Below are 17,660 nucleotides of genomic sequence, written 5' to 3' on the forward strand. Positions count from 1 at the left end.
ATATATATAAATATATATATATTTAAATCTTGGCTAGTCTAATTTACTTTTAGAAAAAAATATAATTTACAAGAATAATCTGTATTGCAACTTTAGCACTCAGTCACTTTAAATAACTTCTAATATATCATTTTATTTACTCATAAGAAGAATAATCCAATTTGATAAGCTCTTGCTCTAAAAACAAAATCTTGGTGTCGCAGAGTGAAAGGAGGGTGGATTAAGGTTTTTGAGAAGCAGGAGACATAGACACAATACCTAGAGCCTAGAAAGGGGCCAGAATCTATGAACCACAGAGTAATAGGCACATATGCCCTGCTCCCTGGATGTGACCCCAGGGAAGTAGCCAACCTCAGGGAAATGACTTTTGGGCATGCTGGGCATTGAGTACCGGGGGTCTAGCCAAAATAATTTTTTTTTCCACAACAGATCTCTAGATCAAAGGGACCATGAAAATCTTCACATTGGGAATCATGAGTGTTGCTAGTGAAGATTGACAGCCAATGAGTGAAAAGATCTCTCCAGCACCTGAATGTTAAATCATATATCTGCACTTTTTATAACTCTTGGGCATAGTCTCAAGAATAGTATGCATAATAGGTTAGGGTTTTGGATCTATGTTGATAGAAAAAAATTATATATATATTTACATATTTATATTTATATCTATATTTACATTTATATATATTGCAGTTTACTATTTTTTTGAATTGGAAGAAATCACTTAGCCAGGGACTAAGGGAATAATATGCATCCTTTTCTCGTTTAAATTACTCCTCTTACAGCTCATACTAATCCTCTTCTGTTTATCTTATGGCATTATTGTTTAATTATGTCTGTGCAGGAGTCATTTACTTTCTTTATTTTATATGCCTTACTGCTATTTTCAAAAAGTTCTTATTATTTACATCCACAAATGCTCATATTTCACTCTAAATGCTGAGCTGTTGTCAATTGATTTCCAGAGCAGCTTGATGCCTCCAATACTCTCTGTGAAGGGAGGATGCCTGGATTGGCTTATAACACTAGGATGACTTTCATGAGTTTGGTTGGCTCTGCTATAACTTTCCACAACTTGAGTAAAGGGGTCAAAATTCATTTATACTCTAATGTGCGAAGAAAACACTGATTTTTAATTCACTGTAACTGATCTGATTCTACTCCTACTTTCAACCCACTCATCTAGTTCACCTAGAGGAAAAACTAACCCTAAGCTTGCCAGGTTGTGGTGTTATATTATTGCCCCTTCCAGTAAGGTCTTTCAATTCCTTTCCTGTCTTTGGTCTTTTGGCTTGGTGTTCCAATTTCTTTTCTGTCTACCAAATCGGGCTTCTCTCAAAACAGGTTACCTGGATCAAAGAACTGTCAAAGAGAAATTATACTGGACACTTGTTAAAAATGACTAGGGAGAATTTGTTCAAGACTATAGCAATAGGGGAGGGGTTCCTGTGTGGCTCAGTCAGTTAAGCGTCCCACTCTTGGGTCAGCTCAGGTCACGATCTCAGGGTCATGAGACCAAGCCTCATTTCAGGCTCCACACTCAGCAAAGAGTCTGCACGAGATTCTCTCCCTCTGCCCCTCCTCCCGTGGGAATTCTCTCTTTTTCAAATAACTAAATAAATCTTAAAAAAAAAAAAAGAAAATAAAAGACTATTGCTATAGCAGAAAGAAATCAAACTCAAGTCTGTTTAAACAAATGTTGGAAGGAATTTTAAATTGGGACAAGTTCACGGAAAAGTATTAGAGAATATTAGGGAAAGGCTAGTCAATAAGATTAGGCCATTTGATAAAATTTTAATAAAATGAAACAAAGATATTTACAGAACAAATAGCAAAATAAAAATTAAATAATAATTTTGTGTTAGGGGAAAAGAGCATGATCTTACATTAAACATATTTATAAAATATTTTTCTTATCTTTTTATATCTGTTCTTCAGAATAGATTAGACCAAGTGCATTTGAATAAATATACTTCCGAAAACACCAGATTTTTGTAGATGACAATTCTTCATCTAGTTTTTTTGGGAGAATTATATATGTAGAAGTTGAAAACAGGTGCATATATAAAACAAAGGAAAAAATTCACTGGAAATGCAAACCACTTTACAAATTTGGCATGAGTTTCTATGTAATACTTGGAAAGAATTGGAAAGTGTGTCAGTAAAATTCAAGAGACTTTTTTTGTTTGTTTGAGTATTGTACAGTATCTCCTTAATAGGAATTTACCACAATTTTCAGTTATTTTAAGGCAGACATTATTTTAACATTATTTCAGTAATTCCACTTTCTACTGGAAAGAGTAGCAATAAAAATTTAAGAGATGCTTTTTGAGAATTTTGCATTGCCTTCATTAAAAGATTTACTGGTCAAAACTTAAATTATTTAAAAGTGAAAAATAGGGATGCCTGGGTGGCTCAGTTGTTTAAGCGTCTGCCTTCAGCTCAAGTCATGATTCCAGGATCCTGGGATCGAGTCTCACCTTGGGCTCCTTGCTCAGTGGGGAGCCTGCCTTTCCTTCTGCCTGCTGTTCCCTCTGCTTGTGCTGTCTCTCTCTCTTTGACAAATAAATAAATAAAATCTTTTTTAAAAAAGTGAAAAATATTTGACATTATTTTAATATTTTATTTTTTCATCTTTTATTTATTTATGCATGCCTTTCAAAATAGACTGTATACTATATGTCAAGCATTTTCTAGGTAATAGTACATAAGGGAGGCAACATGCTTGTTTCTTCAAAACAAAGAAACAAACAAAAAAAGTACAAAATATGTAACAAAATAGACTATTTTAGAATGGGTGTCTGAAAAGCCTAGGTTCATACCATGTAATCTGAGACTGTAAGATGATAAACAATCAAAGGAAGATATGTGAGAGGTATGAAAGGTACATTCCAAGTAGAATAAGTGATGTGAATGGATTTGGGAGAAAGAGACTTGGAGGTTTAGATTAACAGAATGGAGGCTGAGTAAGGGAACCGAGACAGGGAATATTAGGAGACAAGGTCAACTTGATTGATTTATTATTACTGTTCACTAGGATGCTGAGAGTGTAACTAAACTACTCCATAATATTGCTGCCTCAGCATCCATTTCATGTTGCCAAGTGGCCTGCATTGAACTGACACTAGCTTCTCCACTGAGAACATGCCCTAGTTAACAGCCAGTAAAGTACAAGTAAATATAAATTCCTGATAGGACTCCCCTCCACCCAACAATACTGTGATGAGTACTCACCCCAGTGCCTTCCCCTAATGTAACCCTTCTAAGACTCCTCCCCTCTAGAAGCTTACCAAAACCCCTACTTTTTTGAATTTGAACTGACCAGTCCATCTTTAGCCTGGGCACTCCAAAGCACTCCACCCATGGAACTAATGAAGGCATGTGCCCCAGGTCCTGCCATGATCTACCTGTACACTGCTTTGACTCCCCACGTGGTCCCTCCAGGTTGCCATATACATATTACAGGATAGTGAGTCATAAACTTCTCTATTTCACTTTTCCTTGTGGTCTTCTGTTGGACTGTGGCTCACCATCCACAATCTGGAGCTATACTTAACAAATGTTAATTTAACAAAGTTATATTATATGAGGTACTTGGGGAGAGTCCAAGGGATACCACAGGGCCTGAAGGATCTAGTAAATGAGATTATTTCAGCCTTGAAGGCAGACTTATGAACTGTTACCAGCCCTCAAAATGATGAGTGGACTTCATAATGTAAACAAATGAGAGATAAGGTCAAGGATATAATGCTACACATATTCCCCCTGACCCCTTTGATGGTCTCCCCACTTCCTGTCAAGGCAAATGGTTGTGTTAGGAGATCTTAAACCCTGAGGGCAAATGTGAAGATGTGCTGTGTAGAATGGCTTGAGATAGGCTGAATGTTTGTGTCTCTTCAAAATTCTGAATGTCGAATGCTGAAACACAAATCCCAAGGTAATGGTACTTGGAAGTGCAGCCATTGGGAGGGAATTAGGTCATAAGAATGGAACCCTCATGAATGGAATTAACACCCTTTTTAGAAGAGAGCTAACTAGCTCTCTTTCTTCTATGTGAGGACACAAAAGAAGTCAGCCCTCTGTAACCCAGAAAAAGGGTCTCACCAGAACCCTACTATGCAGACAACACGATCTGACTTCCAAGCTTCCAGAAGTGTGAGAAATAAACATTGTTCAAATTGCCTAATCTATGGTCATTTGTTATAGCAGCCCGAACTAAGACATGATTTTCTCTGCTTTTTATGTGTTAATCAAAATTATTTATCATGAAGCTGACAAGTTTTCTTGCAATAAAAATCTACTCAGATTCATTCAGACAGACTAGCATTTTTTTCTTTTTCATAGTTGTGGAATTTTCCTGAAGTCCTTCAGGTCCTATAAAGGGAATGTTGACACCTGTACCACTACTCAATTTACTTGTGCTTGAAGGACTACGTCAATCAATAAATAGTAATGAGGGGTGTCTGGGTGGCTGAGTCAGCCCAGGGCATAATCCCAGGGTCCTGAGATGATTGAGTCCTGCCTGGGACATCCTGCTCAGTGAGAGTCTACTTCTCCCTCTCCTGCTGCCCCTCCCCCCAACTCGTGCTCTCTCTCTAAAATAAATAAATAGATAGATAGATAAAATCTTCAAAAAATAAGTAGTAATGAGATATCTACTCTATGCAAGACATTCTATTGCTGCTCCTCTCATCAACTCGTGCTATCTAAAATAAATTGATAGATGATAGATAGATAAGTAAAATCTTTAAAGAAAATAAGTAGTAATGAGATATTTACTCTATGCAAGACATTCTATAAGAAGCAAAATAGAATGATAATCTATTCTGCAAGAAATTTTCTTCTACTTGGTAGTAGTAGGAATATAGGCCAACAGAAAATATAATTAATGAGTCAATACAACATCATCATAACATTCATCCATTTCATTATAATACCAAAGATAAATTTACTGAGCACTTACAATGTCCAGACATGCTTAAGTGCTTCTAAGCACAGATCCCATCATCCAATCTTTATATTAATTCTGTGAGGTATGTTGCTGACATTATACCCATTTTACAAATGAAGAAACAGGGCATCAGAAAGACCAAGGAATTGAAGAGCCCACAAAAATTAATATAGTAGAAATTCAGAGAGGAGACAGAGCCCTTTGAGCTTCGGGAGAGGTGGAAGGAAGCTTGAGGTATAAGTGAGTTTCTAAAAAAGGGGGGTTGTGGAAGAGAAAGGAGATAAGAAGCCTGGAGATTTATCTTGGGGAAAGTTTTACAGGGTGTTTCAAGGTGATTGCAGGTTTATTGAGCATACCTGAACAGCTAGAGAGGAAGGATCATGGAGGGCAGTATGTTGAGAGATACTGAGTGTTCATCTTTGCAATTTATGTCATGGGGCCATGTTGGAGAGTTAAAGAGTTAGGGAATTATTGTCACGGGTCAGAGGTGGGATGATAAGGACGGAATTAGTGTGGAGCCACTGGGTCTGGAAATGAGGCAGCAGATGTGAGGGGATCTTTGCAGGAAGTAATCAATAGGCTTTCAAAACTAATTAGATGTGAGAGCTGTGCTGTGTCTGGTTTTGGAGGATTGAATTGCTTGAGAAGTGGCCACGGGATGGAGCTCTCATTAACTAGCATGAAATGACAGCACTGGTCTTTTTAGTAAGAGAGATCAGAGAGAAAACACAGGTGAGAATTCCACAGAGGCCTATGGAAATAAGGTCCTTTAACAGCAATAAATAAGAAATAATAAAAATAAGATTTTAAGCAAATACAAATTTCTACATTGCTACTTCCAAAGCACATCTTCTGAAACAAATCAAGAGGTAGTATGTGTATAGAAATATATTTGTCCTTGGGCATCAAACATCATAAATATAAAAATTGCCAAGTCAAGGATATATAAATAATAAATAAAATAAATTAATCATAAATAAAATATTAGTGATACCCACAACTGTGTGTGTGTACATATATGTGATATGTTTTTAAAAGTATTATTGTAATATAAAAACAAAATACAAAAATGATGTTTAATTGCCAAAATAGAAAATTGTTTGACTTAATTATACAAACAGAATGATCATATAATAATTAAAATCATGTTTTCAAGGATATTTAATGAGGTATACCGTATCTATGAGATATTAGTAAATTGAAGAAATATTGTCTTTAGGATTATATAAAGTATGGTATATGTCTAAAATTTTTATTTTACATTTTAAACATGTATATGTATTTATACATGTATATACACATAAGCATTTATTTCTCAGTAAGATTTGAAACCTGTCTACAAGCCAAATTTTTAAAATATATTATCTCCAGATTTCTAGATTTCTGAATTATGGACAAGATTTTAGTTTAAGTTTCTTATAAATTTTGTGCCATAAGAAATCACGGAGAGGAAGCATGTTTAAAAACTAAACTGTGTTGGGGCGCCTGGGTGGCTCAGTGGGTTAACTCCTCTGTCTTCAGCCCGGGTCATGATCTCAGGGGCCTGGGATCCAGCCCCACATCGGACTCTCTGCTCAGCGGGAAGCCTGCTTTCCCCTCTTCTCTGCCTGTCTCTCTGCCTACTTGTGATCTCTCTCTCTCTGTGTCAAAAAAAACCGAAAAAAAAAAAAAAAAACCCACAAAATCTAAACTGTGTTATATATCAGTGGTAAAGTACTCCTATACTGCAGTTTAAAAATTGTGCTCACAAATAATACTGAGGTCTGGATCTTTTACTGTAGTTGAAGCCTCCTGTGGGAGTTTACACAGTCACGGCCTGGTAAAATTTAACAGCAGGTACAACCACTCTTTGGCTTCCTTGAACTTCTGGTGTTGTTGGGAAGATCAGCTGCACAGCTGTGCAGCTGTGCCACTGCAAATTAGCCTTGACTTGAAATATCCTCCACTGGGCTGTGTACTTAACATCACCCAAGCAGGAGCCTTTCTGAACATTTGTGGTAGTAAAGTAAGAATGTACTAAGCAGCTTCTACATACTAAGTTCAGCTATAAGTGAGCTCAAAACAGAGGAACTTTTTCTGGTTTTTTTTAGTAAAGCAAGTTGGGGACCTAGGAGATTAGGAAGCCTAAAATTATCAAATTCTGTTTTGTGCCTTTCAATTTCAGATTGAATGAGATAATAGAAACAGAGTTATGATCAATAATTCCCATTTTGATATACAATTACATTTCAAGCTTACTTTCTATTTAAGGGTTATAGCCTTCATGATACTGTATCTGGCTTTAGTCCTTAATAGCTACTATTTTTTGCATAGTCACTGTGCCAAGTGTATATACATATATGGTCATTCATTTTTTTTATTTATTCCATATTTATTCCAGGCAAATGTAGTTACTTCATTTCTGTAAAAGAATGATAGCTCAGAACAGATAAATAACTTGCTCAAAATCAGACTGCCAGTAGGTGAAAAGAGGGGCTCTGATTATATTCACACCTGTCTGCATCCAAAGCCTCTTTGCTCTCAACTAGGCTTCTTTCTAAATCCTCTGGACATTCTTCCCCAAAAATTCTTCATTAGTTCACATTTCTCCTCTCCAGTTACATACATTTCTTGGTATTATTTCCTTCTTTTTCTATGCTCATTGTTGAACTGAGCCAGTGATTTCATTTTAATAATTACTTTTGAGGGTAACTTCCCCAAGTTATGCTGTTGCTCTAGCTTCTACACTTAACTCTACACTTAACCAATTACTTCTTTTTAAGTCATCATTGTGGTAAACAGTTGCTAAGGTGGCCCTAATGATCCCTCCTGCTATTTATACATTTATGTCTTCTTCTCCTCTTGAGCGTGGACATGTCCTTGTGATTCATAGCCACAGCAATCAGAACTATGCATAACGTTACATTAAACTATTCCATGGATTATCCCTGGGATTTTATTTCTAGGAGCTGTGATTTCCCAAAAGCCCGTAAGTTTTATTTCCTACTACTTTAGGTATTTATGCTGGAGTTTTTGGATGGTGCAACCAAAGGTTTCTAAAGATATGGATACCTCTGTCCTGGCTTTCTACTATGAGGCAGAGCCTCACTGTGGGCAGCTTGAGCATATCCCCCAGGTCCTAACTGCTGCAGAGCAGAGGCCATGCACAAGGACCAGCCACAGCCTCTTCTCCTCCGTGTCTTTTGAGCCTATTGCAGCAAACATTACTTTTCGAAAACTTAGGTGTCACTGTTAATATTTTTCTAATCTCTCTCTCTCTCTCTATGTGTATATATATATATATATATGTATGTATGTATATATATAAAATACAAAATGTATTATATTATCAAATATTATAAGTATATATTTATAATCTTGTCTCTTGCAGGAATGATTAAACAATAGAGGAGAAGCTAAGATTTTTATTTCAGTTTTGGGGAGCTTGCCATTGAGAAACGCCATGGTTGAATTTTGGGTGGACAATATTTTCCTACACAAATCAGAGAGGGATTGTGATCATCTCAAGGTGAAAAAGGCTGGTGGAAGTCTATGACCTGGAAAAGACTTCAGAGTAGCTCATTAGCAAGATATGGGTGATCTCACAGAGCAGGATGAGAAAAAAGCAAGAATAATGAAGAGACCGACAGAATGCTGACATCCTACCCATTAGGTTTCTAGGCTTGTATCCATGGAAGGCACCTAGACATTGTAAGATTCTCATCTCAACTGTCATAGATTATGTTTAATTTTTCTGTTACTGATACTTAAACCAACTTCCTCACCTTGAGGTTGGAATTGCTTATACATGTAAGGGTCTGATCTATACCTTATCCCAAATCATTTCAAGTCTCTTGGAGAACAGAAAGGCAAGGCTTATCTGACTATAAAACTCAGTTTCTTTTCATTAAATAAGGTAACACAGGCATATCTCTCAAGGTACAATTAATTTCCAGAAGAAAAAAAAAAAAACCTTCCACAATACACTTTGAATAAGAAATAATGTAAATATATCAAAAAAGCAAAGCAAAACAAATCACACGAACTAACATAAGAAAATGGAGAAAGACAGGCAAAAGGAGTCAATTTGATCTTGCATGTAGGCTCATGGAGTGATATTTTATTACATTTTTTTCATGGAGTGAAATTTTAATTTCAATTTAAACAATAGACAAGATTTGGACAAAATTTAGAGAAGAAGTATGGCTATAGAGAGACTGGGAGAACATTCTACAAGTAGAGTTATATTTTATTAGAAGGAACAGATAAGAGAAGTGTAAATAATATTCAGGGAAGAAGATATACTCTGGAGAGTAACGTAGACAAAAACTAATGAGTAAGATTGGAATGTGGGCCTTATTTTCTAAGCATTAAGGATATTTTTCAGGCTTTTAAAAATCAGAATGACATGAAAGTAGCACATTTAATAATGTGGCTGCAAAAATAAGTGTGAATGGAGATGTGAAGATCTGTTGAGAGAGTAAAATACTCTCAGTTGAAGTTAATGAGGAGGTATCTCATAGTTTTGATTTGTATTTCCCTGATGATGAATGATATTTGCATCTTTCATGTGTCTGTTAGCCATCTGGATGTCTTCTTTGGAAAAATGTCTATTTATGTCTTCTGCCCATTTTTTGATTGGATTATTTATTCTTTGAGTATTGAGTTTGATAAGTTCTTTATCAAATCTATAATTTGCAAGTATCTTCTCCCATTCCATACATTGCCTCTTAGTTTTGTTGACTGTTTCCTTTGTTGTGTATAAGCTTTTTCATTTTCATGAGGTCTCAATGTTCATTTTTGCTTTTGTTTTCTGTGCTTTTGGAGACGTACCTAGTGAGAAGTTGCTATGGCTGATATCAAAGAGGTTGCTGTTTGCATTGTCCTCTGGGATTTTGATGGTTTTCTGTCTCACATTTGGGTCTTTCATCCATTTTGTGTCTATTTTTATGTATGGTTTAAGAAAGTGGTTCAGTTTCATTCTTCTGCATGTGGCTGTCCAATTTTCCCAAAACCATTCATTGAAAAGACTCTCTTTTTTCCATTGTATTTTCTTTCCTGCTTTGTTGAAGATTAGTTGATCATATAGTTGTGGGTCCATTTCTGGGTTTTCTATTATGTTCCATTGTTCTCTGTGTCTGTTTTTGTGCCAGTACCATACGGTCTTGATGACTACAGCTTTGTAATAGAGCTTGAAGTCTGGAATTGTGATGCCTCCAGCTTTATTTTTCAAGATTATGTTGGGTTTTTGGGAGTCTTTTCTGGTTCCATATAAATTTTAAAATTGTTTGTTCTAATTCTGTGAAAAATGCTGGTTGTATTTTCATAGGGATTGCATTAAATGTGTAGATTATTTTGAGTAGTTTAAACATTATCACATTATTTTTCTTCCAATCCTTAAGCATGGAATGATTTTCCATTTCTTTGTGTCCTCAATTTCTTTCATAAGCATTCTATAGTTTAAAGAGTATGGATGTTTTACTTCTTTGGTTAAGTTTATTTAGGTATCTTATGGGTTTTGGTGCAATTGTAAATGGGATCAATGCCTTGATTTCTCTTTCTGCTGCTTCATTATTGGTATATAGAAATGCAACAGATTTCTGTATATTGACTTTGTATCCTGTGACTTTGCTGAATTTGCATTTTCATTTCTAGCAAATTCCTTGGGTTTTAAGGAAGGCACTTGTTGTGATGAGCACTGGCTTTTCTACGTAAGTGATGAATCACTAAATTCTACTCCTGAAATTAATATAACACTGTATGTTAACTAACCAGAGTTTAAGTAAAAAATTGAAACATTAAATAAAATAAAAATTTAAAAAAATAAAGTTAATGAGGAAATCTACTAGGGAAACTGCATTTAGAATAAAGCAGAGGAAATGGTTGGATAGGTGGAACTGAAAACCCAAAGGATGTTAGGAGTTTAAAGACAGATGAACATTAATGAAAGGAAGGGACTCAAAGTTTTTTTTTTTTTTTGTTTATTTGTTTGTTTGTTTGTTTTTAAGCCTATCTAAGTAGATGATGTTAGAAATAGGAAAGTTAGGAGGAAAAAGAAACCTTGAGTGGTTTGGGTAATATTCAGATAACTTTATTTTGGGAAATGTTAATTCTACAGAAATCATGATCGCTAAATTTTCCAGCTGGGTCTAAAGAGAGACATTAGTGTGGCCATCAATAATTGGGCCACATACAAAGGAATGTGCCATTATGCAAAGGCCAAAAATGTCATTGTGCTAAGTGGATCACTATATTTACAGCTTGTAGTGAGATTTGCAATACAACTGTCCATCTACGAACACTTGTAAAAGGAAAAGAATAGTACTTAAAAAAATGTTTAACAGTTTCTTAGGGCTCTTTCTTTCTTTCAGCAGGACATGGATAATATTTTTTCACCTAAAATAATGGGATTTACCGAGAAGTAAATTTACTGAGAAGTAAATCTTTTTCCATGCCCAAAGTCAGAAAGCTAAAATTGACATATAAAGAAAAAAAGAACCTGGACAACAGTATTATGGACTGTATGTGGTGAGGGCAAAAGTGGATTCAGGGAAGGGAGGCAATCCAATATGCTGGGATGGGAGAAAGGCAAAAATGGAAGCATCCCCATGTATACCTCCCAGTGCATGAGGCATACAGAGAATGAGAAAGACAAAGAACTATAAGAGAGAACACAAACACAATTATGAAATTCTATGGAAAGGCTAGCAAACCCTAGAGATGAAAGAAATACCATACTAGGACACTTATTTAGATGGAGTCAGCAGTCCCTCTTGAAAGGAGGATGGGGGCCTCTGAGATTGTGATCAACTCAAGTATCAACTCATGGTATCCATAAGGACTAACCAGCTTCATAAGATGGAAGACCAAAAGCAAGAGCACAGATAATAAATGGAATAAAACAGTGAGAAACTCTTAGGTTTGCAAGTTATCATCATTCCTTAAGAAGGAGAAATAGGGGCACCTGTGTGGCTCAGTGGGTTAAAGCCTCTGCCTTTGGCTCAGATCACAATCCCAGGGTACTGGGATCGAGCCCCACATCAGGCTCTCCGCTCCTTGGGGAGCTTGCTTTCTCTTCTGCCTGCCTCTCTGCCTACTTGTGATCTCTGTCTGTCAAATAAATAAATAAAATCTTTAAAAAAAAAAAAAAGAAGGAGAAATAATTGTAAAACTCCAGTATATGATGTACTGCCTTCTTGGAAATATCTGTGAATCATTATGTAATTATGTAATTTAATGATTTATTAAATTTAGTCATTTTTTTAAATTAGTAAGAGGAATTCTTCTTTAAGTTATTCTCCAAAAAAGAGTGCAAGGCCCCATATTATCTAGTAACTACTATATCCCCAGCACCTAGCACAAGCTCAAACTATAGTAGGTAATAAATATTTTTAAAGTAGGGAATGAGTAGGTTAATGAATGACTGAATTTTGTCCCAAATTTACCATGGCACAGAAATCATGTAAGAGAACCTCTTGGGTTGAAGTGGATCCTAATGAACATCTTGTCTTTGCAATAGTGTCAAAGTAGGAGATAAACTATCCCTGATTATGTCCCACCTCAGTTTCTACCAGTATGGTAAAAGCAAGTCTCTGACAGTTACAGACTCAAGCAATGCAACTCTCTCTTAACATTGCAGAGATAATAAGGACAGTGAATTAAAACGGTAGTAGATTGGAGGTAAGTTTTTAAAAATTTATAATTCAACATTGACCTGTGTACCAGATGGAATGTAAAACTCTGCAACTCATTAAAATACTGCAATCTTCTTTCAATATGTACTTAATAATAAGTTAATTTAAAATAATTAAACATGCTAGTAAATGAATAGATTTATAACCAATGTTAGAAACAATTGCCCCATCCTCCTCACAAGATATGTTTCTTATAATGAACCGAAAAATAATCATCTGTTATCTGCAGCATCTAATTTGAAATTAATTCCAATATACTGTCTAGAAGGTAGTTAGAGGAATAGAGAGTAGTCACATAGATGTGGTTCAGTGATAGTATAGGGTTAATAATAAATTGGTAATAGTTTTACATCAATTATTTTGTCCATTCTAACATATTTTGCTAAATCCCTTTATTTTCTTTTTCTCAACTACATGCCCAAAATACATCCCTTAATATTAATAGAAACTTAAATTTTTTTTATTGAATATTCTATAAAGGCTCTTAATGTACTAGAGTTTTGGCTCTACATTTTGGTTCTTTATACTTAAGCCAGCTGTATAAGGTTCCATTTTTGTACATACAACTACTTTTAGCACAGTAGACTGCCAAGCTTCACTGACTTTTTTTTCATGCTGCCTGTGCTATATTTATTATTCTCCTCAGAGTTTTCAAATTTAACAAATTCACAGATGCTTTCTCTGTCTAGGCTCATTTATGTAGATTTTTTAACAGTAAATATGTCTACTGACCCACTCAACACTTCTCTTCTTGCAGCTCTGGTAAATTCTCGGTGTTTTAATCATCTCTTCTTCCACTCAGAAACTTGCCTTAGTGTAATCATTTCATTATGTGATGTTTGAAAACTGTTCTTAACCATGATAGCATGGAGGTTAATAGGACTTAGAATATTGTTTGCACAGAATTTTATGACCTCAACACACCCATTTGTTTTTTATTAAAAGACATTTTAACCCCCTTAATTGAGGAGAGATTGATATAATTTAAGTTTTATAATCAACAGTACTTGGCAGGACACCTTATTGATCTTAGAGACAAATTTGAACACATTCTTGACAATGCTGGAAACCAGTATTTTAGCAGTGAAATCGGTTTTTTGGACGATGGCCAATTAAATTTCCACAAAACCGAGTTAGTATTTAATAAAAAGAAATAAGCCATATTTTTCATTGGTAATTCTCATATTTTCTGCCATATATGTATTAAGCATTTAAATTTTAAGGAAAGAAATGTAATTAGAAGAAAAATGTGTCAACTATTGTCTTAAAGATATAGAAATAAGAATGGTGTTTAACCATATAAATAGCTTGAGTTTAATATGATGATTTAATACCTTTGTTTCCATCTTTCCACTTCTAAAATTATAGCATTTACATCTTTCTGTTGACCTGATGCTTAGGACATTAGCAAATGCTTGGGGAATAGAAATATTGCATTTTTAATGTTACCAAATTTGAAAGATTTTATTCTTGTGATCCATGAGTTCATCACATGGTAAATTCCATTTTAGTTATTCATGATGATGTTTCTTTATATGTAATTTCCATGTTTGCATGAATGATGTTTCTTAATCTGTGGTAAAAATAAACACTCTTATTAAATCTATTGTCAATTGATAGTTTAGCACAGTTAATCCCACTCAGTAGTTATGTTGGTGATTATAAATTGACCTGATCTGAAGGCAGTTGATTAACTGACCGAGCCACTAGCTGCCCCTAATGAATCTTAGTAGACATTTAACTAATATTATCTATTTTCCTTTGTATTTTAGCATCCAGAAATTGTACCAACAATCCCAATCAGAACTGAAACTTCAGACAGAGAATGGACTGCTGAAAAAAAATCTATAATTATAACTCCTAAGAAAGTAGAGGGATTAACTTAAATATTATTTTGTCCATGATTTTCAAAATACAAATTTTTATATGAATTTCTATTTTACTAACATATAAGGATATTTCAAATAGCTTCCAAAGAAAATTAAAATGTTGTCAGCCACCTTGTATATTGTTTGCTTATTAGGCCATTGGAATCTATTTTTCAATAATTGGTAGACATGCTTTTTAATGTTTTACTATTATCAAGTGAAATCCTATTTACTGTGCCAGAGATTATTAACCTGCTTTAGTCTAAGGATAATTGTGTGTTTTTTTCTTAGATTAATTTCTAGAAATAGCTTTTTCCCTCTTCAATACTCATTGGATTCTCATAAAACTATATTATTTTTTGATTTTTAAAATATGCAGAATCCACTGGAACAGCAGACAAGTTATCTAAAGTTATTCTCTTTAGGGATCTTACTTTTCGTAAACATTTTTTTAATACATATCAGACCGAAATTCAGTCTAGAATACATGAAGTGAAAATATAGAAGAAATATAGCTAGTTAGTATTTAAATAGAAGATTAATGATGGGAGGGGAGAGGTATGCCCCTGGCCAAATGAAATAGTGAAATTTTTTTAATTCAAACTCACAGATGAGTGATTCATATAAAATACTGCACATGTAAAAATAGAGAATTTTAGAGGGGTTATCAAATAATAATTTAAGCATAATATGTTGTCATACTTGGCAACCTGGGGGAAAAAAAAAAGTAGACTATACTTGCCCTAAAAATACTCAACACAGACCATACTAAAAATGATCAACATAGCCATGATGCCAAGTAAAAAGGATGGTTTTATTTTGAACAATTCATTAAAAGTGAAACTATGAGGAAAATATAAAAATTAGTTTAGGGAACAACCAAGGTAAAAACTAGAATTGTTCGGGGAACCTGGGTGGCTCAGTGGGTTAAGCCTCTGCCTTCGGCTCAGGTCATGATCCCAGGGTCACCGCATCGGGCTGCTATGGTAGAAGTCAATAAAGGTACAGTAAAGCACAAAAGATGAGAAGTTAACCTCTCCCTGGCAGAGAAAGAGAATGATGAATATTAATAAAGGAGGCAATATTGAGGGCACCTGGATGGCTCAGTGGGTTAAGCCTCTGCCTTCAGCTCAGGTCATGATCTCAGGGTTCTGGGATCAAGCCCCTTATCTGGCTCTCTGCTCAGTGAGGAGCCTGCTTCCCCCTCTCTCTCCCTGTCTGCCTCTCTGCCTGCTTGTGATCTCTCTGTCAAATAAATAAAATCTTTAAAACAAACGAGCAAACAAACAAACAAAACCAGAATTGTTCATCTGTAAACTGACCAGAACTTTACCAGAATATCTGGTAAAAGAATAGTAAAAGGTAACTCTAAATCACACTAAACAATCAGAATAGTATTTAGGTTAGAATTGGACATAGTAGAGGGGCCTGGGAGGGCCAGGCAGTTTAGTGTCTGACTCTTGATTTCAGCTCAGGTCATGATCTCAGGGTCCTGAGATTAAGCCCTGTGTTGGGCTCTGCGCTCAGTGTGGAGTTTGCTTGGGAATGTCTCCCTTTCCCTCTGCTCCTCCTCCTGCTTGCTCTCTCTTTCTCTCTCAAAGAAATCTTAAAAAAAAAAAAAAAAGATTTAAGTATAGTAGATATATACTAATGATGGCAGTATGACAAAATTGATTTCACAACCACAGAATTTTATTATGAGAGTAAAAAACACATAAATCTTTAATTGGATTTTTAATTAATAAACATTATTATTTAAATATACTTTTACACATTAAAAAATATTCTAAATTTAATGCAATCCCTATCAAATACCAATAACATTTTTCACAGAGCTAGGATAAACAATTTTAAAATTTGTATGGAACCACAATAGACCCCAAATAGCCATAGTAATCTTGAAAAAGTAAAGCAAAGATGGAATTATCACAGTTCCAGACTTAAAGTTATTTTATAAAGCTGTAGTAATAAAAACAGTATGGTACTGGCACAAAAATAGACACATAGATCAATGAAACAGAATAGAAAACCCAGAAATGAACCCATAGTGATATGATCAATTAATCTTCAACAAAGCAGGAAGTATTATCCAATGGGGAAAAAAAAAGAGTCTTTTCAACAAATGGTATTAGGAAAACTGGACCACAATATATTAAAAAATGAAATTGGACCATTTTCTTGCACTGTACACAAAAAGAAATTAAAAATGGACAAAAGGCCTTAATGTAAGACCAGAAACCATAAAAAGCCTAGAAGAGAACATAGGCAATAACTTCTTTGACACCAGCCACAGCAACTTTTTTCTAGATATGTCTCTTGAGGCAAGAGAAATAAAAGCAAAAATAAACTATTGAGATTACATCAAAATAAAATCTTTGCACAGTAAAGTAAAGTAATCAACAAAGCTAAAAGGCAACCTATGGAGTGGGAGAAGATATTTGCAAATGACACATCTGATAAAGGGTTAGTATCCAAAATCTATAAAGAATCTATCAAACTCAACAACCAAAAAATGAGTAATCTGATTAAAAATGGGCAGAAGACATGAATAGATATTTTTCCAAAGAAGGCATACAGATGGCCAGAAGACACGTGAAAAGATGCTCAACATTACTTGTCATCAGGGAAACACAAATTAAAACCATGATGAGATACAACCTCACACCTGTCAGAATGGCTAAAATTAACAACACAGGAAACAACAGGTATTGGGGAGGATGCAGAGAAAAGGGAACCCTCTTACACTGCTGGTGGGAATGCATATTGGTACAGCCACTCTGGAAAACAGCATGGAGGTTTCTCAAAAAGTTAAAAATAGAACTATCCTATGATTCGCAATTATACTCCCAGGTACTTACCCAAAGGATACAAAATCATTCAAAGGGGCACATGCACCCCTATGTTTATAGCAGTATTATCAACAATAGCCAATTATGGAAAGAGCCCAAATGTCCATTGACTGTTGTAGAGAGAAAAATGGAGTCTCACACCAAGCAGGAGCCTGTGCCAAGCAGGGGCCTGTGTCAAGGAGTTAAAGTATTGTAGCTAAGAGATACCACTGAGACCAATGTCACCTGACATCCCAGAACTGATAATGAGCAGAACCAGAGGAGGTCTGCAGAGACCCCAAACTGATTAAATCCTTTTAAAAAGGGAGAGGATTTGGGC

The sequence above is a fragment of the Enhydra lutris genome, unplaced genomic scaffold, assembly GCF_002288905.1.
Source record: "Enhydra lutris kenyoni isolate GAN:26980312 unplaced genomic scaffold, ASM228890v2 scaffoldscaffold58, whole genome shotgun sequence".
NCBI lineage: Eukaryota > Metazoa > Chordata > Mammalia > Carnivora > Mustelidae > Enhydra > Enhydra lutris.